General features: G+C 45.7%; 1 long non-coding RNA gene and 1 other non-coding gene across 2 annotated transcripts in view; one reads left to right on the forward strand and one right to left on the reverse strand.

The window, feature by feature from the left end:
- The window catches only part of LOC120397054, a 47,418-nt gene extending 23,739 nt beyond the window's left edge, over positions 1–23,679 (forward strand). Inside the window, exons 3-4 of the long non-coding RNA XR_005593647.1 lie at positions 18,626–18,811; positions 23,606–23,679. This is a non-coding gene — a long non-coding RNA (uncharacterized LOC120397054). The remainder of the gene's footprint in view (positions 1–18,625; positions 18,812–23,605) is intronic.
- Positions 4,052–4,265, reverse strand: LOC120399699. Its single transcript, XR_005595306.1, has one exon. It is a non-coding gene; the product is annotated as a small nucleolar RNA U3 (small nucleolar RNA).
- Positions 23,680–26,739: the final 3,060 nt, after the last annotated feature.

Below are 26,739 nucleotides of genomic sequence, written 5' to 3' on the forward strand. Positions count from 1 at the left end.
TTCATTTTGAACAAAAGTGCTGCAAATGCATCAGTTCTCTCTGATCAATCAGGATGGAGCATCAACAGAGGTTGGAGGAAGTTGAAAGATCAAATACCATCACATGAGAGTTTATTGTCACACAAAGAAAAACTATGTTGCATGGAAATCAGCCAGCAGGGCAGCATCAGCTGAAAGTTCAGTTGAGAAGTTACTCTTGACTGAACTCTCTACAGAAACTAATAACTGGAAAAAAAAACTTCTTGAGTGCATCCTGAATATCATCCTTTTTCTTTCTAAGCAGAGATTGGCTTTCTTTGGTTACAGTGAACATATTGGTAATTGTGCTAATTGAAACTTTCTAGGCATAGTTGAGCTCCTCAGCAATATGACCCACTTTTATCAGAGCATGTTAAATGTGTTTGAGAATTGCAAGAGAGTCAAAAGCACATGCAAACCCATTATCTCTCCACACACATAAAAAATGAGTTTATTGAGCTATGTGGGTCATTTGTACAAAAGTTCTTGATGAGATTCGAAATGCCAAGTATTTTTCAATCGTTGATACCACTCCAGATTGTTCTCACAAGGAACAGACTACTATGGTTATTCAATATATTAAGATTGTAGAGAGCTCAAAATTTTCAATTGAAGAAAGGTTTATTTTCTTTGATAATTTCACGAGAAAAACTGGAAAAGAAATAACTGCTCGAGTACTAGCAATTCTAGAAGGTTTTAAGTTAGATTTTCAAGTCTGCATTGGTCAAGCCTATAACAATGGATCTAATATGGCTGGGAAGTACAAAGGTGTTCAAGCAGTTCTGCTTGAGCATAATTCAAACTGTATTTTCTCCAGCTGTGGAAACCACACACTAAACCTTGTAGGTGTTGACTGTGCTGAATCATGCAAAGAGGCAATTACGTACTTTGGAACTATTCAGCAAACGCACAATCTCTTCAGTAGCAGTCCCCAAAGGTGGGAAATTCTGAAGCAATATCTTCCTGTTTCACTGCATGGGATGCCCAAAACTAGAAGGTCTGCATGGATTGATGGTGTTCAACCAGTTGCGTAGCATTTGAATTCAGTGAGAAAGGCTTTAAATGAGCTTGAATCTCTCAATCTCACTGCGCAGGCTCAAACTGAACTTCAGTCTATTCAGAAGCACATGTCCAAATTTGAATGAATTCTGATGTCATCTTTGTGGATGAAGCTACTTACATTGATACACCAAACTAATCTGGTAATTGAAGCACACAATGCTACACTTGATGTTGAGAGGGATAACATTGAAAGTCTTATCAATGACATTCAACAGATTTGTGAACCATGGGATGCAATCCTGACTGAGTCCAAATCAGTAGCACCGAATATTGGCATTTCTTCTGAGTTCTCTACCAATTGGAACTTATCTACTGAATCCAATGCCAAGCAGCATTATAGGGTCAGTGTCTTCCTTGTCATTATTGACTCTATTCAATCAGGTCTTACATATCGATTTGAGTCACTCGATTTGTACCCTTTTGGGGTTTCTTTGACAGTTCAACAGACTGAGTAATGAGGGTCTACTTTCTGCAACTGAACAATTTCAGCAACAGTACAACAAAGAAATCTCAAAAGATCTCAGTGACGAGGTCATCTTCCTCAAACAAATATATTCCACGAACTTTAAATTGGATTGCAAGGCAAAAGAATTGCTTCAAGAAACACTCAAACTTGGACTCTAGAGGGTGTTTCCTAATATCACAATTGCACTACATATTTTTGAAAATTTGCCTGCATCAGTGGCTTCAGATGAACGCACCTTCAACATATTGAAGCAGGTAAAGAACTATATTGTTCAACTATAGAACAAGAGCATTTGAATGGGCTTGCTATGCTTAATATCAATTGTGATATTACATGAAAACTAGATTTATTTCCTCAATAATCAGAGCATTTGCACAGAAAAATACTAGAAAAACATTGATTAAATAAAAAAAATCTAATTAAATCTCTCTTTTTTTGTTTGGTGGTCTAATTTATTTACATGTATTGTCAATTTTTATTTTCATTATGGCTAGGAAAGGAGCCTTAAAAGCTGGAAATAGCCTGACCCACACTGAGAAGACCTGGCCTTAACTAGCATAGTGCCTGTCAAAGGCCATTCTAGTGCATTGCCCTCACACTGGTGGTGGCTACAATTTGGCCTTTACGAGACAGAGAGCACTATGAGAAGCCCCACCTGAGCAGATTCTGGCTCTCAACTCTGCCCCACACCGCACCCTTCTGTAGGCTGCCTACTAAAGCAAAGCTGCTCAAAGTATTCATCCTCTTTCATTTGCATAAACTGAAGACGCAGACAGTCCACGCCCCCAAAACTGCAGACTTTAACCAAAAACTGCTCAGCAGGTCACCTATCTCCAGCACCCAGACACCCAATTCCCAATGGGACCCAAACCCAAATGAATCCATTCTATTCTGTATAAAGCTTATACAGGGTAAACTCATAAATTGTCTGCCCTCTATATCACTGACAGCGGAGATATGCATTGCTGTTTGCTCCACTTACTCTAGGTTAATTAATAAACAAAAGTGATTTTATTAAGTATAAAAAGTAGGATTTAAGTGGTTTCAAGTAATAACAGACAGAACAAAGTAAGTTACCAAGCAAAATAAAAGAAACCATGCAAGTCTAAGCCCAATACATTAAGAAACTGAGTACAAGTAAATCTCACCTTCAGAGATGTTCCAATAAGCTTCTTTCTAGTCTGAGCCCAATCCTTTCCCCTGGTACTGACCTTGTTAGTGCCAGCAGGCAACTTAGGTGAAAAACAGGAGATTCCACATGACTGGGGCTTAAATGGAGAGGCTTCTAGGGCCTTTTATATTCTCTCTATTGTGGGTGGAAACTCTTTTGTTATTCAGTGCAAAATCACAGCAATAAGATGCAGTTCGTAGCCACATGGGCAAGTCACATGTCCATGAATGATTCCGCTTTTTGCAGGCCGATGCCATTGTTTACATGTTAGTTTGAACGTTCCCAGGAAAGCTCAGCTATGGATTGGCGTCTCCCAAAGTCCATTGTTAGTTAAGTACTTCCAGTTACTTGAATAGTCCCTTCATGATATGTTGGCCAAACCTCCCTTATGTGTTTCTTACAGCAAACACTTCAAATACAAGCATAGAGCCAACGCTCATAACTTCAGATATAAAAATGATACATGCATACAAAAAGGATGAATATATTCGGTAGATCATAATCCTTGTAATGATACCTTACAAGAGACCTTTTGCATAAAGCATATTCCAGTTACATCATATCCACACATAAACAAAGTTTTATTAAACATATGGAGTGCAACGTCACGGATAGGTTACACATATTTATAACTCATGATACAAAAATGATACATAGATATAAACAAGATTGTCATACTTAGCAAATCATAACTGTTCCACTGATATCTTACATGGCATATCTTGTAAGATTGATTGCAATTTTGTAAAATTGGTATCAATAATATTATAAATGGTCACCTACATTCCATACAGCATCACAGACTGGAAGAAAGTTGCTCTGCTATGTGTCACCTAGAGTGGTAGTGTGTTCTAGGCTCTTAAGAGAGCGTGAATGGTGGGAATACAGGCTGCTGTCCTCCTGATCTCCAAAATGCCAGATGGGAACAGACAAAATGTTCTCAAGCATCAGTGGCTCCGGTGGTGTTAATAGGGAAGTATTATCCATTCATCCCAGTGTGCAGAAGAATTGACAGGGGTCATTGGGAAAGGAACTGTCAGACTTAATGGAGGAACAGAAATAGCTCTGAAGATAAGGCAGACTAAGCAAGAGAAAAAAGACAATTATTTTATGATAAATCTTCTGACTTCAAAGATCAGGAGCAAAAACATAGTACACACACAAAGAATACCCTTCCTTAAAGTCTTTGGAAAAGTGCAGTCACATAACAAGGACTACCAAAAGTAGACAGTTTCACTACAAGAGATTTTATTGTATTACACCTATGAACAGCACAGCTTTTAAGAACCATATCCTACTGCCTTTTCATATTACACAAAGCAAGCTTAAAGCTAACCACTCAGACTGTGCATCCTTCCCCTGCTCTTCTCAAGAAGAACAAGACGTTTTTCTACAGCAGAAAACAGCTACCATAGGACAGGACTTTCTGCTATTTTCACATTCAGAAGGAAACACTACAATTCCTCATTGTAGCTAACAAAATCAACTTTTCACAGCCATCCTTCTCCAGTCACCAACTAAAGAAATGATCCCTGAAAGCATAACCTTAACCAACACCCACCCTGCCAGTCACAGGCCATTGTAGCGAATAGTCCTCTAACTGGTGGTTGCTAGAATTTGGCCTTCACGAGACAGAGAGCACTACGAGAAGCCCCACGTGAGTAGAACCTGGCTCTCAACTCTGCCCTCCACGGCTCCCTTCCATAGGGTGCCTATCAAAGCAAAGCTGCTCAAAGCAGCCATCCCCTTTCATTTGCATAAACTGAAGACACAGACAGGGCACTCCACCAATCTTCTTCTTTTCCCTGCTCTGTGATGCCTCTACATATTTATCCAAGGCAGATAAAGAGCTGGGCTAAAAAAGGGAGTGTTGTGGGTCACAGTAGTGTCTAAAACTGGGACTTAAGTGTCTAAATCTGGGCTTCAGGTGACTATCTTTGTGGATCTGGGTCTAAGTGCTATTCCTGCTCACTGTCATCTATAGACCAGTAAGAACAGGTTTATATGGTAACCCTAATGACATAGTTGCTGAATAATTTAAGATAGAATGTGTGGGGATTATAACTACAGAGAAATACTTCACTAATCTGGACTTTAACCTTCACACTTTATAATTCATTCAAACAGTCTGATACAAAAATCTGTGGGAGCCTTAACACCTCTCAGCTCTTCTGCACTCCCCTCAGGGACAGATTAACCTTTTGTGGCTGGTGAAAATATATTTGTGGGTCCCCATGTGGATAATGGCACATGGTGCAGGGAGATCGGTCCCTGGAGCAAGGGGCTAGCCCGGCCCGTGCAAGAGCATTATTTAGAAACCAGCAGTTGCCAGATGCACAGTGTCCTGCCCAGCCCTGTGCTGCCAGGCTGCCCTTTCCCCTTGGGGCTGGGCCCATGCCATGCCACACAGCCACCCCGCCCAATACCTACTTGACTTCCTATGGCCAGAGACCTCCTGGACTTGCTATGCCCAGCACCCCCTGCCAGACCCTGCCATAAATGCACAGCGCCCTGCACAACACAACCCCTGCCCAGCACCCCCCTGCCCACAGCCCCACCACAACTGCCCAGCACCCCACACAGAACCCCCAATCCCCAGTGCCCCAAAACACACAGATCTTCCCAGCCCCTTCACAGCCCAGCACCTCTTCAGGCCCTCAGAGACCCACACCCTGACTCCCAGCCGCACTCACCGGCCCTGCTGGGAGGTGACTGTGTGTCAGGCTGAACCGGCAGTGCAGCCAGGGCTGGTCCCAGGGCCGGGAATCGCTCTGGCTCCTCTGGAGTGACCTCACCACCCCAACTGGTGAGACTGGCCAGGCTTCTGCACCAGTCCCTGGCGGCTCGGCTCCGGGGAGACAGGCGGGGCCCCACAGGTGGTGGGAAGCAGAGACTGCCTGGAGCCGGAAGTGCACTGGGGTCTGGCCAGGAGGCAGAGAGGAGTACCCAGCCAGTGGGCAGGCAGGCCGAGAGGAGCAAGAGATGGGCTGGGGGGAGCCAGTGGGCTGGTGGGATCTCAGCACAGTGCTAGGCTGGGGCCCCTTTTGAGCATGGGCCCAGCTCCATGGCACCACTGGTGCCTTTGTAAACCTGGCACTGCCTCCCCTTACACAGACCATGTGAGGGAAACTGCCCAGCAGGCACAGGGCTCCTGGCATCACAGCTCACCCTGCCCTCTCCACACCCCAATGCTCGTCTGTGGGGAGGAAGCAGGGCTAAGTGAGAAATCTGAGCACTCCCCGCACCACATGTTGCCTCTGCAACATATCCAGTTTGAGGGGGGAGGGGGGCAATCAGGGGCGGCTCTACAAATTTGGCCGCCCCAAGCAATCATGCCCGGGAGGCGCCCCCGAGCCGCGGGAGCAGCGGACCTGCCGCGGGCATGACTGCGGAGGGTCCGCTGGTCGCGCGGCTCAGCTGGACCTCCCGCAGCTGCGGACGGTTCGCCGGCTCCAGTTGAGCTGCCGCAGTCATGCCTGCGGGAGGTCCAGCCGAGCCGCGGGACCAGCGAACCGTCCGCAGTCATGCCTGCGGCAGGTCCGGTGCTCCCTCGGCTCCGGTGGACCTCCCGCAGGCATGACTGCGGCAGGTCCACCGGCCCAGCCTGCCGCCCCCCTGGGAAAGGGCCGCCCCAGGCGGGTGCTTGCCCCGCTGGGCTCTAGAGCCGCCCCTGGGGGCAATGCCCCCCCAAACTCCTAATCACCACCCATACTGCCACTGCTGGGTAGGTGCTTTAATCTACTGGGCTAAAGGTTAAAAAGAGGGCACTGCCACCTCTTCCTGAGGCAGTACTGTGGTGTGCAAGGCCTGGTCTCTGAGCACTCTTGTTGGATTGGGACCCACAGGCAAGACAGGTGAGGGAACGCCTAGTTTGAGGGCACACAGAGATAAATGATAATAATGAAATGGCTGCCATGTTTCTCCCTCCAAGTTGGGAGTTCCCTATTATACAAATGTTTTGGTCATTTTGTCAATCTAATAGTTCAAGACTTTCTGACAATGAGAAATGACATGAAATTCTATAAACTTTGCTGTTTATATTAAAAGAGGTATGCATCTATTGCTCATTGTCCAAGTAATGCATGGCTCTTTATACACCAACAAAAAAATTAGCTAAACACCAAAAGCTGCTTGAAATAGATAAACTTTAAAGCTGTGTATGAAAAAGTGGTGCTGATTTAGCAATCTAAATTGTATTTGGAAGAGTATTTTATCATCTAACCATTAAGACATAACAAAAGGCTCCTGCCGTAAAAGATTGACCCAAATTGACCCTTGTTGCAGATTTCTTCCCTCAAGCATATAACATGTAAAAAAAGCTACAGAAGCAATTTAAATATACGTATTTTACCATGACGAGGTGTGTGAGATAATATCTTTTATTGGACCAACTTCTGTTGGTGAGAGAGACAAGCTTTCAGGCCACATAGAACTGTTCTTCTGGTCTGGGAAAGGAACTCCGAGCATCACATCAGAATGCCAGATGGAACAGATTGTTTAGCATAAGAAGTTAGCACATATTGTAAGGGACCATTCAAGGTAGAGTGACCCGTTAACACCTCTGCAGTTATAGGACACTTAGGGTATGTCCACACTACTCGCTGGATCGGCGGGTAGTGATTGATCTATCGGGGATTGATTTATTGCATCTCGTCTAGACATGATAAAATGATCCCCGCCGTGCTCCCCGTTGACTCCGGAACTCCACCAGGGCGAGAGGCGGAAGCGGAGTCGATGGGGGAGCCATGGCCATCGATCTCATGCCGTGAGGACGGGAGGTAAGTCGAAATAAGATACGTCGACTTCAGCCATGCTATTCTCATAGCTGAAGTTGCGTATCTTACATCACAAGGACTAAAGTGAAAAAAGTTAAAGTTAGTTAAAAAAATAAGTAAAACATAAGAAAAAAGTTAAACCTAAGAAGCCCCTTAAAAATATACACATAAATAGAAGAACAAAAAAAAAAGAACAAAGAAAAGAAAAAAAAAAGTAAAAAAAAAAAAAAGAGAGAGCTAAACAGAAAAGTAAAAGAAAAAAGAGAGAAATAGTGAGAAAATTTAAAAGTGAAAGACACAAACACTGCTGCAAAAATAGAAAGAGAAACAACAGAAAAAACTTAAGTGCAAAAAAAGTAAAAGCAAAAAAAAAAGCCATAAAATAAAAAATTTTTTAAAACACAAAAAAAGTAAAAAAATGTTTACAAACATCAGAAAGAAGAAAAAAAAAAAAAAAAAAAGTGCGCTTAGAGATGAAAAATTGCGGGGAAAAGAAATCGATTCTTTGCTTTGCTTCTCTGAGGAAAGGATTCTTTGCTTCAGTCTTCACGGCTGGCTTTTGTGGGTGACAAATCTGACAAAACTCCTCACTTTGTAGGTGACTAGAGGAGAGGTCAGGGATGGATTAAGAATTGGTTTGTCAATAGAGGAAGCACCAGAATATTCTCACCAAAGACAGAGAAGTCAAATCAAAAGTGTGAGAGTAAAACTATTAGTCAGTAACCAAATATTATTAAATCCCTTAAACTACCCAATGACTGGAACCTGTAAATTAAATGTAAAAAAAATGCTAATAAGGGGTCTAGGAAAAAGGGATCCAATTAGTAACCGGCCGGTAAGTCTAACGTGGGTACGGGCAAATTAGTTTGAAACATAAGAAAAAAAATTGTTAGAAAACATAAAAAAAAAAAAAATTTGAAATATAGTCAGTCAAACATAAAAAAAGAAAAGAAATCTCAAAAATACTGTAAAGGGAAATCTAGAGTCTTAAACAACACAAAGACATGGGGATGGACAGAAACATGTGGACAAGTGTGCCAGTTTAGATAAGGTACTTAGATGACAAAAAAGGCACAATTGCTCTGTAAGCTGTAAAGGGAAGGGAAGAATGGATTTCCTTTCATCATGTCCTGGTTGAAGAAAGGGAACAAAGGAAAGGGAATTAATGGTAACAATTCTCCAAATGGAGAGGGGGACTAGTGGTGTTCCCCAAGGTGGGTCAGTAAGGTCAATCTCTTCATTCAATTCTATAATGAATCTGGAGAAAGGGTAAAAGGTGAGGGTGCAAAAGTTTGCAAAGTTTAACTACTCAAGAACAGATGAAAGAGAACTAAGCAAGAAGTGAAGAGACAAAAAAGATAAAAACAAAACTAAGTGATTGGGCAACAAAATGGCAAATGAAATTAAATGTGGAGTAATGTATATAAATAAAAAATTAAAAAAAATACCAACTATACATACACATGATGATGGGGTTAGATACAACGAACGAGAAAAGAAAAAGGAGTTGGAGTGGAGTTATACAAGATGTTCACGCAGTGTGTGTGCAGTGCAGAAAAAAAAAAAAAAAAAAAGAGGGAAAAAAATTAAAAATAGAAAAAAGAATAAGAGATATATTATATATATATATATAATATATACGCCCACTAAACACATCGAAACGCTATACTGAGATACTGTGCACTCCAAAAAGATAAAAGAGCAAAAAAGAAAATTAGAAGAAAAGAAAGAAAAGAAAAAATAGGGGTTTAGAGATTTTAGAAGAGAGAGGGAAAGAATAAAGAGAGAGATTAAGAGGCTAGGAAAAGAGGAGACTAAGGGGGACAGATGAGAGATATATATAAAATGATGATGATGATTGTGAGAAAGAAAAAAAGGAAGTTATAAAATTTATTTAACATACCATAATACACCAAATCAAAATAAATTAAATAGCAAATTTAAAAAAACAAATAAAAAGTTCTCTTCTTCACGAAGTGCACAGTCAACGCTTGGAAAACTCCTGAGGAGGTTGGTTGTAGAGGAGGACTATATAACAATGTTTAAAAGGGATAAATAATTCATGGTGGCTAAAGTCCATAAATGGCTATTAGCCATGATGGGGTAAGAATGGTCCCCCAGCTCTCTGTTCGTCAGGAGGATGGAGATGGATGGCAGAGATCACTTGATCATTGCCTGTTAGGTTCACTCTCTCAGGGCACCTGGCATTGGGGCTGTCGGTAGACAGATACTGGGCTAGATGGACCTTTGGTCTGACCCGGTACGGCCTTTCTTATGTTCTTATGTTCTTATGACCCCTCCCCCCCAGTGTAGACCAGCCTAAAGATGGGGTTAGTGGGTTACAGATTGTTGTCTCTGTTCAGTCCATGATTTTTGATGTCTAGAAAAGTGATTAATTTAAGCTCCCAGGCTCATCTTTTGAATGTGTTCCCCAGGTTTCCTTTGAGGTTGGAGCCTGATAGGTCAGATAAAGAGTGATTGCATTGTGAAAAGTGTTAATGGTGGTCGGGTGTTTTTGTCTTTTATCATTTTCCAGTGTGAGTTCATTCGAGAGTGTAATGATTGCCTGATTTCACCCACATAGTTGTTATTGGGGCATTTAGTGCACTGGATGACAGTGGCTCTGGAACAGGGGGAACCAGGGGACCATGGCCCTCCTACTTTTTGAAAATGGATGTGCCTGGTCCATCTACTTTTTGCAGCAGCGGACCCTGCCTCCTTCCCCTCCTGTTCCCCCGTTCCCTGCTTGTGGGGCTCCCCGCCCAGGACTGATGGAGGTGGAGGGTCTGGATTCTGCACCAGCTCCCCACAGCTGCCTGCGCGGCTCTTACCCCAAGCCAGCTCCAGTCAAAGGGCGGGGCCTTGGAGCCACAACCTGGCCATGGTAAGAGCCGTGCAGGCAGCTGTGGGGAACTGTGGTGGACTCTCCACCTTCCTGCAATGCAGGGGGCCCAAGCAGCCCCTGCTCCCACCCCCTGGGCCCCTCACCCCGGGCAGGTGGAGAGTTCACGCCATGGCTGCCTCTTGGGGGAGAGGAGGGGTGGGGCGGGGCCTTGGGAAAAGGTAGGGGGCGTTGGGGGAAGAGGAGGAGCCTTGAGGGAAAGGGGCAGGATGGGGGCATGGCCTTGGGGAGAAGAGGAGGGGCCCTGGGGGAAGGGGTGGGATGGAGGTGGGGCCCCCAGTCCCCCCACTTTTGGGAAGGCTCTGCTGCCCCTGCGTTGTGATGACATGTATAGGATCCATGGATCCTTAAAGGTGTGTTGTGAGGGGTGTTGATCATTGTAGAAGTGGAGCTATGTCTGCAAGTTTTTCATATGTTGTTCTGGAAGAGTTTGGAGCCACTTTGAGTTGCTGTGTCCTGGTCTGTGGGGAGGTTGCTTCTGATGATGAGCTTGGATAGGTTGTTGAAAGCCATAAATGGGGGTTCAGGAAAGATTTCTTTCAGGATGGAGTCCCCATCAAATTTGGGTTGTAGTTGTTCGATGATACCCTATATAGTTTCCAGTGTGAGGTGGTAGGTGAGTACTAGGGGTGTGCAGTCAGAGAGGGTTTAATTTCTATACCGAAGCAGGTTCTTTTGGGGTATTTGGGTAGCCCATTCCATGATATGATCTACTTCTCAGGTGAAGGGTCCTTGTCTGGTAAAGACAGTTTTGAGTGGGTATATAGCCTGGACTTTCTCCTCAGAGCATATTCTGTGGTATCTGAGTAGCTGGCTGTAGATAACAGATTTCTTGGTGTGTTACTGGATCTGTGAAGGTAGGTGCGGTGATCTGTGGGTTTCTTGTGTGTAGTTGTCTGTAGGTTTCCATTGCTGAAGCTGACTGTGGTATCTAGGAAGTTGATGCTAGTGTGGGAGTGTTTAATGGGTGGGTGGTGGTTGCTGAAGTTGTGGTGAAAATCTATGAGGGAGTTTAAACCATCTGTCCAGACGATGAAAATATAGGATTGCCAGGTGTCTGGTTATTTACTGGAACACCCAGTCGAAGAGGGACCCTGATGGCTCTGGTCAGCACTGCTGACTGGGCTGTTAAAAGTCCAGTCGGCGGCACAGTGGGGCTAAGGCGGGCTCCCAGCTTGCCCTGGTTCAGTGCAGGTCCTGGAACTGGTGACATATCTCCTAGGCGGGGGTGGCCACAGGGGCTCCACATGCTGCCCCTGCTCCGATTGCCGTCTCCGCAGCTCCCATTGTCTGGGAACCGCAGCCAATGGGACCTGCAGGGCAGCACCTGTGGATGGGGCAGCGCACAGAACTGGATGGCTGCGCCTCTGCCTAGAAACCGGAGGGGGGACATGCTGCCACTTCCGGGATCTGCCTGAGGTCGGTGACACCTTGACCCTGCACCCCTCACCCCCTCCCATATCCCAACCCCCTGCCCCAGCCTGATGAAAATGAGCGATTGAGTGAGGGTGGGGGAGAGCAGCGGTGGAGGGAGGGGGAATGGAGTGAGTGGGGGGTGAGGCCTCGGAGAAGGAGCAGGGCAGGGGCAGGGCAGGGGGCGGGGCAAGGGTGTTCAGTTTTCTGCACTCAGAAAGTTGGGAACCCTATGAAAATATCATGTATCTCAGGTATATCATTGGTTTCGTGGTACATTTGTCCAGAAATTCTTCTTCAAGGTAGCTCTTGAAGAGTTTGGCATATTGAGGAGCCATACTAATATCCATGGCTGTTCCCGTGGTTTGGACAAAGTGTTTATTGTTATATGTAAAATTGTTATGGGTGAGGATGAAATGGATGAATTTGGCTATGTGTTTGGAGTGGATATCTGAGGGTTGTCCATGGTCTTGTAAATGTTTGAGGCAATTGCAAAACCTGCAGTCATATCTTCACTGCTACAATGATCAACACTCCCCGCAACACACCTTTCAAGATCCATGTGTTCTACACATGCCTGTCACAACTTGTGGTGTACCTCATCCAGTGTACTAAATACCTCAATAACAATTATGTGGGTGAAACCAGATAATAATTATGTTCTCGAATGAATTCACACAGGAAAATGATAAAAGACAAACCCCATCACCTGTGGGTGAACACTTTTCACAACATGATCGCTCTGTATCTGACCTATCAGGTAAGGTTACCATATGTCCGGGTTTTCCCAGACATTGCCTCTTTTTTGAGTTTCCCTTTCTCTGTTCAGGTGGATTTTTCAAATAACAGGAAATGTCCGGAGTTTTTGCAGAGCAAACAAGCTGCATCTCAGAAAGAGGCCTGATTGGTCTGCTTCCCGAATGGTCCCTCCCCTGCATCCACAGTGGTTTGGTCCATTCCCCTGAAAGCCATAGCTGCCGGATCCCACCCACCCAGGCTCCAGCTCCCAGCCCTGGGAAGGGGTCCTGCGGGAAGATGCTGACTAATAGCTGTCTCTGCATTTTGGGCTCCCACTTCAGCCCCTGTCCACTAGGAAAAAAGGGCCAGAATGGCATAAAAGGATTCCCCAAATGCAGGCACTGTGGAATATAACTGTAAAAGGCTGCTTTCTGAGCACCTCCTACAAAACCTTGGTGTATGGGGCAATGCCAGGGTCCGGGGTGGGGCTGCGTGGGGTGTGGCAGGACAAGGTCACAGCGCGAGCTTTACAGAGATTCAGAGTAACCCTGAGGATCAGGAGAGCACAATGGTTACTTAACACCACCATCACATCCCCTTCATCTAGGCTGCTGGTTGTGTACAGCACCCAGCACAGAATCTCACTTCTGCATTTGTTGATGTCACTAAGAGCATGATCCAAAGCCTGGTGCAGTCAATTGGATCCTTTCCATTGACTTTGGATCAGGCCCTAAGCCCTGACTCAGAAAAGCATCACTATTCAGGAAAGCACTTAAGCATGTGCTTAATTTTAAGCATGAACTTCCTGAGTAGGGATGAATTGCTCAACTGCTTTCCTTAATCAGGGTTCTAAATCCTAATTGCTGCTGGGCAGGGGCGGCTCTAGGTTTTTGTGCCGCCCCAAGCAGGGCAGCACGCTGCGGGGGGCGCTCTGGCGGTCGCCAGTCCCGCGGCTCCGGTGGACCTCCTGCAGACGTGCCTGCGGATGCTCCACCGGAGCCGCGGGACCAATGGACCCTCCACAGGCACGTCTGCGGGAGGTCCAGCAGAGCCGTGGGACCAGTGGACCCTCCGCAGGCATGCCTGCAGGAGGGCCACCGGAGCCGCCTGCCGCCCTCCCGCGAGACGCCACCCCAAGTGCGCGCTTGGCGCGCTGGGGTCTGGAGCCGGCCCTGCTGCTGGGCCCCAGTGACTCTCAGGGAAGACAGTGGGAACTAGCAAGTGCTCAACGCCTCTCCACATTTGGCTGTAAGTCAGATGCGATGTGCACCCACTGACAGGTCTGAGACAAGACTATTTTCAAAATCCAAACTCTTCCCAATAATTGGCAGCAGCACTGTAGGAAGCAGAGGGGAGAAAGGTTCCGTCTGAAAAGGTGTGAAGACTGTGCTGCCCCCTCACATCATTCCCACTGCCAACAGTTCTTTTTTACTATTGTTCCTTCAACCTCAGGGTTTATTTATCCCTTGATAAAGTTATTACCAGATAACCAGAAAGCATCCTCCAGTTATTATCCACAGTAAGTACAGATATGATTTAAGCCCAAAGGGGCAAAGGTTTCAGAATCTTAAGACTGGGCCCCCCCTCATTACAAACAATGAAATAATATGCCACCAGTTTTGATCATGCTCTGTATGTCAGGGGCAGCTCTAGACATTTTGCTGCCCCAAGCACGGTGGCATGCCGCGGGGGGCGCTCTGCCGGCTGCTGGGAGGGCGGCAGGCAGCTCCGGTGGACCTCCCACAGGCGTGCCGGCAGAGCGCCCCCCGCGGCATGCCGCCCCAAGCACGCACTTGGCGTGCTGGGGCCTGGAGCCGCCCCTGCTGTATGTGCTTTGCATCATAGCTGTAGACTCCTGATTGAAAAGTCTTTAAAGAATCATATGGACAACCTCTAAGATGCTACATTAAAATAAAGGATTAGCTGGATTTCATAACTTGTGTTGAGTAATTTCTTGGTATAATAAAACCTCTGACCATACCAGTCTATAAAGCATCCATCCCTTCACATGCACTTCACTTCTGAGTATTATCCAGCACGTTTTACAAAATGTAGGTGTCGGAGACAGAGGGAAGAATAGGCAAAAAGGTCTGTGTTGAAAACTGGTGCAATTTGCTCCACGGGCAAAGGAAGAAAATGCTGTGTTTTTTAATGATAGCACTGCAAGGACATCAGGGGAAAGTTCTGCATGTAACAGATTTCAAAAAAAGCCACATATTTATCTATAATAGCATCTAGAGTGTGCTAGCCCCTGTAAAAAAACGAGAGACAGAGAGAGTAAATGGCAATCTACATAGACAGAACAGGGGCACGGTGACCTGCCCAAGAGTCACAGAGCAAGCCACTGACTGAGCTAAAAACAGAACCCAAGAATCATGGTCTAGTGCCCTATGCACACTGTCTCTCAACTCTGCTTTGCACACTATATGCTACAGGTATTTAATTTAATAGGTTTGTTTTCTTATTGTTGAGGGATTCATATCAAAGCACAATTATACATTTGTAGATTTTCAGTCATAAGCCTCTAGTCTGAGCCTCTGCATAACACAGGTCGTAGAAACTGAATATTGCAACATACAGTGTCTTGGGGGAAAATGCAAAAAGGTGTGATTCCAGCTAAACATCATGTGATATGTTTCATGCATGTAAACACATTGACATGTGTGTTAAGTCACACAGTCTGTTCATGTCTATCCTTGAGTATTAATAAAAGATTTTTTGCATATAGAAAACAGAAGTTGTGCTCTCTGTGCCTCAGTTTCCCCATCTGTAAAATAGGGATAATAGTACTTCCCTACCACCCAGCTGTGTTATGTGAAGCTTTGGTAAAGCTCTTTGAAATCCTTGGATGGAAGGAATAGATAAGTGCTGAGTATTATTGTTAGACCAAGGAAACACCCAGGGTGTATGAGATCCACACAGAACACGAGAAAGTGGTTGCTCAGACAGAAGGGGGCAAATCCTGAGTCTTCATTTTAGGTAGACTGTCCTGTGACTTCCATGAGAATTTTGCCTGAGTTAGACCCAAGCAAAAATGGAATAAAAACATCCACATTTGATCCCATTAAATAAGTACATATGAGACATTTACTAGGGGTCTAATTCCTAAGCACCTGATGAGCATCTATAGCTCTCATTGAAGGAAATCCAAGTTGTAGAGTTTTAGCTCTTTCCCTATTAGTACTGTGTATTATTTGTTATTTATTGACCATCATCACTGTGTTAAGAACTGGTCTCTGTAGTGAGCTTATGCTCTAGCACTTATAAAGAGAGAGAATCAACTCCATGACTCCAAACAGTAAGGAATGACTCCAATTTACTGTGTTTCAGAGCACATCTTTCACATGTCCACTGGAATGAATCCAGTGCTTGATGTGATGTTGCACACCACCTTTCTAACACTGAAAGATTATTTTAATGGCTGATGTTGGCAATATGTCTCTTAGTTTCTGGTATAAATAGCCATATGTTCTGTTAAAAATATTGGATTTAAAAAGCATAGTCCCTGCAGACTGTATGCAAACATGAGTGTCTTGAAATTGTTTTAAATCTTTTTACAATTAGCTTACTCTTTAAATCCAACCTGTGCTGGACTAAACTTTCAAGGGACAACAATCAATGGTGTGTGTCTTCAGACCGGTGGCTGCTGGCGTAAGAATATCATATTCTGACTCTGTATTTGCATTATTAAGGAACTAAATGCTTTTCTGTTAAAGATTTTATATTTGGAAGTTGAGCCAAGTGTCTCTATGGATAAAGAGGAAAATATTCAAAAGCATGTATTTGACTAACGGCCTATGTCCCATTTTCAAAAATGACTTAGGAGGCTGAAAGTGAAAGGACTGTAGGTATTTGGAGGCAGATTTTTAAAGGTTATTTAGGTGCCTAACATGGCACATAAGGGCCTACTGGGATTTTCAAAAGTGCCTAAGGGCTAGATTCACTAGGTGACCTAGATTTTTCTGGTGGACGTTAGTGCTTAAGTCCAACATTTAGGCACCACTGTCATTCATAAAACCATTGATCAGCTGCCGCCTAACCCTGTAGGCACCTAAGTTTCCACTGGGAAAGTCCCTTAGGCACTTCAATTGCTGCTGCTGGGCATGGTCTCAGCCACCTCAGTCCTAATACCACTGTGCACTTCGGCTCCCACCTAAGCTAAGGAAGGATTCACCGACTAGCTATTCTGCTGGTTATCTCACCTGATCCAGTGGGCATGCTCAGAGGCTACCTAAGAGCACACCTACCGAATTTGGCCCTGAAAAAACACTGCCAAGGAAGGGCTAGTGTTGCCCTCTGCACTCAATAGCCCAGTGGGTTAGCGCACTCTTCCAGGACGTGTGAGACCCAAGTTCAAACCCCCAGTCTCCCTAGACTAGGAACTTGAACTTGTGTTTCCCAGCTGCCGGGCACATGCCCTAACTACTGCACTGTAGGGTATTTAGAGGGGGGGGAGGAGACTTCTCCCAGTTGCTTCTGATGAAGCTGTTCTACTTTGTATGAAGTACTCAAATATTCATTGGTGCAGAGACTGGGTCTCCCTGGAGTGTGTGCTGAGCTAGAGTCACTAACATATTCACTGGGCAGAGAGATTGACTATGCAGCCTAGTGGTTAGCACAATCAGGAGGTCTGATTGCAGCTCACGTAGGCATACCCTGAACCTAGCTTTGATCTAGTTAAAACCTTAGATCAAAGCTATCTTGTGTAACAATAGCAGTGTAGCTGCTGCAGCAGCCTGGGCTAGCCTCCTGAGTTCAGCACTACCCTGCATACATACTGAATTAAAAGCTATTTTGGGTACACCTACTTGAACTGCAGTCACACCTCTAAGTGCTGTGTAGACTTATCCTCAGAAGCCTAACACTTTCCATGCATTGGACAAGGCGCCTCGGCACCTAATTCAGGGTAGTGAATGCTACTGGGCACCTAAAAGTTAAGTGCTGTAATGCTGAACTCTGGCCTTATGTTGGCATAACTACATCACTTGGGGTGTGGATTACCTCTGAGCGACACAGTTATACCAGTCTAACACCCAGTGTAGACAGTGCTGTGTTGATGGGAGAAGCTCTCTCATCCATGTAGGTAGCATTGTCACTAAGCACTACAATGGCGCAGCTGCACCGGTGCAGCCGTGCTGCTGAAGCATTGTAAGCGTAGACAAGCCTTGAGCATTGCAGTTCTTACGTTCCCCAAGTGAAGCTAGTCCAAGCCACTTAAGTCACCACTGGCACCTTGGTGCTTTTGAAAAAAATTGTGTGATGCCCATCTGCATCTTTAGGCATCTACATCTTTTTACAAATCTGGCCAATAGATGCTTCTGAAGATTTTACCCCATATTAGAAAAATGATCTACCGGTAAAGCTAAACAATTATAAAGGACAGTTCTGTTCTCAGTTACACCCATGTAAATGTTAATTTGCATAGTGATAGTGCCTAGGTGGTCTCCATTAGGTCAGGGCCCCACTGTGCTAGGAACTGTACAAAGTAGTGAGCATTCTGGTCCCAAAGAACTTACACATTGCCTTCAGTACAATGACGCAGGTGTAACTGAGCACAGAATTTTGCCTTTAGGAAGAAGTTCTCCTTAGAAGAATATCACAACTTTTTGTTAATTTGTAATAACCCAATTGTTATAAAGGTTAGGGTATGGTTTCTGTGTGCTTGTCTTTTCTACTTTTCATGCAGGGACCCAAAATGGCCAGTTTGTCACATGTTTATACCTAGGTACAAACAGGAATGTTAAATATTAATTTGCCTCCAGTGGGATATTGCTTTGTGATCCTTCAAAGAGTCCTTCTAATCCAAAACCCTAGAGGCATCTAAACTGAGTGAAAAGAGGCTTTCCAGGTTATAGTTATAAATATAGGTAATATAAAAAATAACTGAGTTGGTACTTTCATTCATATACATTTGCCCAGAGGTAACAGAATCTACCTGCACAATTCTCATATGAAAGTTACGGGAGCTTTTGGATGAAAGGCCTGGTGTAAATGGGTGAAACTCACTTCACATCAGTGGAGTGACACCTATTTTCACCAAAGCTGAATCTGGTCTGGTTTTTCTGTTGCTTTATTCCTAGTGCAAATGTTTTCTGTGGAGCTGGACATTATTTCTGCTCCTACTTGATAGCTGGGAGGGGGCCAGCCATGGCTCAGAAGTTCTGCTTCCTCTGGCGCCACTGGGAGGCGCCGCGCCCTGGAACATACTGCAGGCACACAGCACAGCAACCCTATTCCAGGCCCACGGATGTGCTAGTCCACGTCAGGTGAGAATTTCTTATAACTATATTGAAACCAAAGATAAAATCCAGGTCTAGTATAATCAGCCAGCACACCATGCCTCACCAAACCAGCACAACCCTGGTAAGACAGGATGTTGTGAAAAACAAAGCCGCTCCTGCTTGGAAAAAAATGATGATTTTCATATAATAAAACTCTTAAGACCTGATTTTAAAGCATTCCTGAACTCTGTGTTCTATTCTCATGCAAAAACATTCCATAAATTGTAGGGATTAGCTGGAATTCCCTCTCCTCGATTTTGCCCTGATGTAAAATTTGCTTTTAATAACTTCCAGCTTCCTGAACCACAAAACGATCTGATCTGTTGCACTGTTATTCACCATGACAAATGATAATATTCTAAGGGGAGAAAATGCAGGTGTGTTTACTCTAGGTCAGAGCAAAATAAAATTGCACTCTAGCATAAATAGAGCGACAAACCAGGGGCTTCTGTGTGGTTCGTCAGCTTTTACCTGCTGTAGAAGGGGTGCAGTGGAAGATTCTAGAGAGTGGATCACTGGGGAGCAAGATCCAGAGCTGCACCTGCCGTTTCTTTGGAAGAGTGCAGCATGGTCTCCACTCTCCACACCGTCAGCCCAGCTGGCCAGAGTGAGGACGGGGGTATGGCTATGGCCTCCCATCTTTCCCTTTTGGGGAAGCTAGCATTTGTGTTGCTGCTAGCCTTAAGCATTCAGAGAGCAAAAGGGCAGCCATTGTGAATAGCCCCAGTGCATCTGTACAGGAGATGGAAGGAATGCTTCTGACTAGTCACAAGCTAGCGCTAACACTATTTTCCTGATTGAAACCTCATCATCAACACACACAGGCTAAGCTTCAGAGAGAGATTTGACTATATTTCATCCTGGAAATTAAAGGCATAGAAACAGCACAATCTAACACCAATATGGTAGATTGTAAGTGCAGAAAAAGCTCATATTGACAGTAAAGGACCTTGGATCAGGCTCTAAATCCTCCTTAGTCACAAGTGAAAATATCATTATGAAGGAGCCCTGTGGAATTCAATAGGGATGAAGGGACCAGATGTGTAAAAATATTTAGGTGTCTAAAGATGCAGATAAGTTTCTAGTAGGATTTTCAATCCGCATCTTTAGGCACCTAAATAGCTTTAAAATATCTGGTCCTAAATCGGTAGGATTCTATGAACATTACTAGAAAAGCCCACTGAATTTAAGGACAGGGAAACTGCTCGGGTATCCTGGCAAGGGGTGCAGTTTAAGAACCTGAATAAGATATAACAGAATTTTTATTTTGAATCATCCTATAGAATTCTATACAAAGGATATATTTTTTGTATTAGGTGTAAGCACAGTCTGGATGAGCTCTCCCCTGACATCTAGTGGTGAGCTATGGAAAACGACTTCAAAAGCTGATCTCGTTTGCATGGACACACCTACCCTGCCTAGGCGCACAGCATGATGGGATTGCTTGCCCCAATGATCACTTGTAGCTAGTGTTGGATCCCCAGTCTCCTTGTTATTGGGGCAGAAGTAATAAAGGGTTGCTATCCTTGTTGTGTGAACCAAGGGCAGCAGAACTGTACCTGGCACCCTCAACTTGTGGGGGCTGGTGGAGTGGGCCAGAGCAGACTCCTGCATAGGCATAGCAATTGGCTGTTAGGGCAACAAGCAAGTGTCTGAGCAGTGTAAGGTGCTCCCTTACCACCACCACCACCACCACCTGCCTTCCACACAGGGTGGGAGGTGAGTTCTGTAGATGAACCTCTAAACTCTGGGGCTGTACTGGCCAAGGACAGCAATTGTGAGTGGAGTACAGAGAAGGGATAGGCATGTTAAAAGGACTTTTGGGTTGCTGGACTTAAGACCCTGAGGGGAAAAGGACACTGCCTAACTTACTTGGGGGTGGGTCTTTTGCTCATGGTTTGTGTTCATAAGCCCTAGTTACAGTGTTTTCCCAAATTAATGCTGAGCTAATTCCCTCCTTTTATGAAAAGTTTTTGCTACACTTGGACTCTGTGATTGCGAGAGGGGAAGTATTGCCTCTTAGAGGTGCCTGGGAGTGGTGTGTAATTGTCCCAGGTCACTGGGTGGGGGCTCAAGCCGGTTTTGTGTTGTATTGTCGAAAAGGAACCCCTAGATAGATACTGAACCAGCCATTGTTGCTGCTGGCTTCACTTGGCAGAAGGGTTACATAAGTTATATGGGATGGTTCAAATAATCTATAGAAAGAGGCTTATTTTCTATTGGATTCTTTAGGATTTTTCCATAAGAATGTTTAGTGGTCAAAGTCTAAGACCCAATTGCAAGCTTTCCAAGTTACAGCTCCTTGTTTCTTCCATGCATGCACATATCAATGCAATTAGCAGAGGGTGTTGCAGTCAGGAGTGAGATTCACTGGCAAAACTAGAGCACATGGAGAAGTTTGCACAACACCTGCCCTGCACTGTGACTGTCTCTAATCAGCATTAGAATCTTTCCCTAAAGGTCAAATTTTCTAAGTTAAACACATATATTTACATAACCAGGGCGCGCCGGCGTTTTCGCGCGCGAGGCGCGCCGCGCGCGCGAGCAGGGCACCGGCAGGGCATGGGCATGACTGGGACTGGGACCGGACCGCTGGTCGGCGCGCTCCCCGCCCCTCCGCGGCGGCGCGGCGGATGGTGGTCCGTCCCTCGCTTGCCGCGCGCGCCGCGCGGGAGTTCCAGCCGAGCCAGAGACGGAGCGGCGCCGCCGCCCCCGCAGTCATGCCCGTCCCGGTCCTCCGGGGACTCGTGGCAGGCATGCCTGGGCAGGTCTGCCGCGCAGCCTGCCCGCCCAGCGCCCCGCCGACGGCAGGGCGCTACATTTTTTTTTGCGCCCACCAGCCAGCTTGTTTTGCTGGTGCCTAGAGCCGCCCCTGTACATAACCCTAATGTATGGCACAAATACCAATCTGTGCATGCTTATAAGGTATTTGCATATGTGCGTTGCCAGTTAGCTGCCTAGCTACTGAGTGTGCATGTTAATACTTGACTAGAATGCAAACATTACATTACTTTATGTGCAAATATCCATATAAAATGTACACACCTAATTAAAAAATTAGGCCCTAAATAATGCCCCAAATATTGAGAAGCAATGCTTGATCAATAATAGAAAAGTTTTACTTCAGTGCTAGATTCCAAAATTGTTTTTCACCTGAAAGAGCCATGTTGTCTGAGATTAATCCAGCCATGTTTTGGCCTTCTGGTAATAGAATGGTCCAATTGTTTATGTGTCAAAGAAGTTCATTCATGTAATTCTTTCGATATAAAAGGTGTTTCCTACTGTTCACTACTCAGTGCTTATCTCCCTACCAAGAAAATGCCAACCTTAATCTTTACCTAAACTATACCAGCAGCTCAAAAGAGACAGGTGTTTGCTTTGTGAATATGAGGTGCAGAATTGGGGACTTCCTTTATCCATTAAAAATAAGAAGGAAATGTGAAGGTGCATGGCTGAGCAGGCTAGGAATGCCTTATACTTCTAGATCCTTTTTTCCAACTAAGTCCTAGTCAGTAATGGTTAAAAGTCACTACTATAGTTAAAGAAATACTACAACAATATTTCTATGCACATGCTTTTGGTATTTAAAGAAACTCGTGTTGACTATTTTAGTAATTTTTTTCTACTTTGTGAACATTCTTGCAAATGAGTTTATTGGCAGGGATAGTCACAGAAATAGCAATTTTTTTCAGCAAATGTTGCAGAACATCCAAAGAAAATGAATTCTGCATTTATAAGTGTGAGGTTTGCACCAAAAGCCCAATTCCATGAGTTTTGCTCATGAATTCAGGCACAGAAACTGCCCAGACCAAACAGCTCAAATGTTGACTATGAAATGCTTGCAGCACACTGTTCACAAATAAGCTACAAATCAAGAATAATTTGCAGAAAATATTAAAGAAAAAGTGTTAAACCAGATAAAATTATGATCTGGTTAGGGACCATTTGCAAATAGAAAAAAAGAAGGAAATCTTGTTGAATAAGTAATTCATTATAGATTACTCAACAATTACCATTTTACATCTGTTGTCATTGGCCTCTGTGAAATGAATTGATGGCCATAACCCATTTGTTGGGCACATTCTCAATTGACATCCTAGTTGACATTCGGCACAGAATGCCAGGGCTGAACCATGCTATCATTCTTAGGGCCTGATCCAATGCACAGTGAAATAAATGACATGCTTTCCACTGACTTCACTGGGCACTGAATCAAGTTCTTGGAGCTCATCCCTTTCAGAACAAGGTTGGCGCATGGTAGGGAAATGTGCATGACACTGCCTTTGCAGTCCTGTGGTTAAATGGAGGCCTTTAGGGTGATTAATCTGGCATTTTTCAAAAACATTAAATTTACTTCCAGTTAAAAAAACCCACTTTCCAAAATAAACAAGGAAAGACTTTCCCCTAATCAGCTGTGGAGTTTGCCAGGCTTCTCAAATTGAGATGGAGCATCTCATGCTGAGACCTTTATTCTACTGGCCACAAATGTGTAAAGATGACAGCGGCCACTGCAGAACTTTGAGGGCTAGGTTGGGCCAACAGGCTGCAGTCTGATTTTTATATTTGATATATAAAACGATTTTAACAGAGGAAAAACACTAGTAATAGATCATATACAAGTAACTATAGAGAAGTCAATTTTGGCAGTTCGGTGTTCCCCTTGCACTTAGTGATGAGAACACATGACTAGGAAAAGCAACTGAAATATTTTCCCCAGATCACTCAAGGACTCCCTGCCACTTCTACTATATTCTCATGTCTGTTTTTTATCTGGGGCAGAGAAGGGAAGGAGGAAGAAAGAAGGAGGAGGAAAATGAAGATAAGTGAATAAGCTTTGCTATTCCCAGTTACAGCAAATTCCTCTGTGATCTCGAATTGTTACTACATGCAGTCTAAAAAGGCGTATTCAAACACATCCCCCACAGCAAACAGCATTCACATGTAAGAACAGGAGTAAAATACAGAGGTATAAGAACAAGGTTTAAATGAGAGGCAGCAGATAAGATGCAAACTATAGTATAGACAATGATTTATGCAATTAACAGCCTATGTAATTTATGATTTCGAATTGTCACTGTATGCACCCTAAAATGAATAATCTAGCACAAAGATCAGAAAGATCACCTGTAAGGGCATGTAGGTTAATAGAGGAATGGGCAAACAAGGGGCCACACCTTCACCTGGTGTAAATCAGCAAACGCCACTGAAGCCAGTGGAGCTGTTCCAGTTTATGCCAGCTGAGGATCTGGCCTGTTGAACATTTTGGGTGGGAAGTACAATGATAAAGTCTAGACATTGTTTTTCAGAATTCCCTCAATCTTCATCTTTTCATAAGTACATTCTGTATGAAAAGAAAAAAGAAATATATGTCACCAAGCAACATTTCACCTGGAACAGTAGGGAAAGACTGGGCAGTAAGCCAATTAAAGGCAGAGTAGAAATCTTTCAAAGATATTTATAAAGAAGCATAAGCCGCATCTTAGAGTCCTCTATGTGTCTGTGACTGAATGAAAAGAGATTGCATGGAGTGTAGAATCAGGTGACTTGCCTCTCAAAAGCTGCATCGCCTTAGAGAATAAAATTCAAGTGTCCATTTCATCTGCCTTGCTCTCTGGCTCACAGAAATGATTTTCTGCTTTTATCTTCCTCAGTAAATGGCCTGGCAGACTTAACGTCCTAGAAAATGAAAGTCTTGTTACCACACACCACCCTAAATGTGCAGGGAAACAATAACGTACTAACATGTGCTTCAGTAGTTAAAGGCTGTTTCACCAGCAAGATCTCCTTGCCCCTGGCCTGCTTACTAGGGATATTGTCTGGAGTGAAATGGGTTCTCTAATCCTTACATTTTATGTCCTTTTTGGCCTCTGATGCCTTTAGGTCTGATGGTCAAAAATGGATAATTATCAAAGCTGTACTTTTGGCTTCATTCTCCTTATATAACTTTCCTGGAAGAATTCAGCAGCCTCTTTCCACATAGAAATCTGTACTGAGGCATGAGGATATGAGAGCTTCTTTGAAAAGGAGCTACATCTGTGAGTTCTTTGTGCTGTGGTATCCTGAAGGCCCTGACATTCTCCCTTTTCATTTGGGGCTGCATCAGTGTCTTGTTTCTCTACATGTAGCTTTTAAGTACAGTTTTAGATATTTGAATAGTTCAGTGGTAGGCAACCTGTGGCCAGGGGTGGCTCCAGGCCCTAGCATGCCAAGCGCATGCTTGGGACGGCATGCCGCAGGGGGCGCTCTGCCGGTCGCCGGGAGGGCGGCAGGCGGCTCCGGTGGACCTCCCACAGACGTGCCTGCAGAGGGTCCGCTGGTCCCGCGGCTCCGGTGGAGCATCCGCAGGCGTGCCTGCGGTAGGTCCACCGGAGCCGCGGGACCAGCGACCTGCAGAGTGCCCCCTGTGGCATGCCGCCATGCTTGGGGCGGCGAAATTGCTAGAGCCGCCCCTGCCTGCGGCACATCAGGGTAATCGGATGGTGGGCTGCGAGACATTTTGCTGACGTTGACCGTCCGCAGGCTCCACCTCCCGCAGCTCCCAGTGGCTGTGGTTCTCTGTTCCCGGCCAATAGGAGCTGTGGGAAGTGGTGGCCAGCACGTCCCTGTGGCCCACCGCTATTGCTAGTACATCAGTAAAATCATGGGTGGCATGTTTGTAGAAATTTTGGTGGTGCCCAGAACCCGCCCCCGCCCAAACTCTGCCCTGCCCCCAAACTCCGCCCCCCACCTGCCCAAGGCTCTGGGTGGTAGTTTGGGTGAGGGAGGAGGTCTGGGGTGCAGACCCTAGGCTGGGGCAGGGAATTGGGGTGCAGGATGCAGGCTCTGGGAGGGAGTTTGGGGATGGGAGGGGTGCAGAGGGATGGGGTGCAGGGGTAAATGCTGTGGGGTGTGGCTGCAGATGAGGGGTTTGGAGTGTGGGAGGGGCTCAGGGTGAGAGTAGGGGTGTAGGGGGTGAGGGCTCTGGGGCTGTCAATGAGGGGTTTGGGGTGTGGGAGGGGCTCAGGGCAAGAGTAGGAGTGTGGGGGATGAGGGCTCTGGCTGGGATGGGGATAAGGTGTTTGGGGTGCTGGAGGGGCTTGAGGCTAATGCAGAGGGTCAGGGTGCGGGGGGATGAGGGCTCTGGCTGGGACTGGGGATAAGGTGTTTGGGGGGCTGGAGGGGCTCAGGATTAGGGTAGAGGGTTGAGGGTGTGGTGGGGGGGCTCTGGGGTGGGGCAGAGCTGGGGATGAGTTTGGGGTGCAAGCAGGCTGCTCTGGGACAGGGGACAGAGAGGACTCCCCCCAGCCCTTTCCCTGCCGGCAGCAACAAGCTCTGGGGGAGGAGCCCCCCTTTCCTGCCCCCCAGCAGCACACTGTCACTGTAGCCTCACTGGGGGTGAGGGATGGAGCTGCCTCCTTGCATGGGGCAGGAGCGGTGACTGCGGGCAGAGGGGGGGCTCCCCTGTGCTGCTTGAGGGTCCTGCCGGAAAAGGGAAGGGTTTGAGGAGGAAGGGCAGGATCAGAGTCAGTCTGTCCTGGCCGTGGAGATGGGGGGCACTAGGACCCTGCGGCAGCAGTTGCTGGGAGGCAATATGGAGCTGCTCAGGGAAGAGACAGTCAGTGATTTTCTGCTCCTGGGCCTGGGAAAGACAAGTGGGGGGCAGGGCCCGGGGGCAGCAAGTCGGGGCCATGGAATACTTGGGGGAGGCCTGGGGGAGAGGGGGCCTCAGGTGGCAGGGGCACCCGGCTCCACATATTGCTGGACCTGGGCTCCTGGTTCTGAATATTGCTGGTGCCCGAGCACCACATGGGTATGGAACTCGCCGCCTATGAGTCTCGCAGTCCACCATCCGATTACCCTGATGGGCCACATGTGGCCCACGGGCCACTGGTTGACCACCACTGCTCTGCTCACACTTTCACTTAAACTTGGGC

This window comes from Mauremys reevesii, linkage group 2 (genome assembly GCF_016161935.1).
Source record: "Mauremys reevesii isolate NIE-2019 linkage group 2, ASM1616193v1, whole genome shotgun sequence".
Classification (NCBI taxonomy): domain Eukaryota; kingdom Metazoa; phylum Chordata; order Testudines; family Geoemydidae; genus Mauremys; species Mauremys reevesii.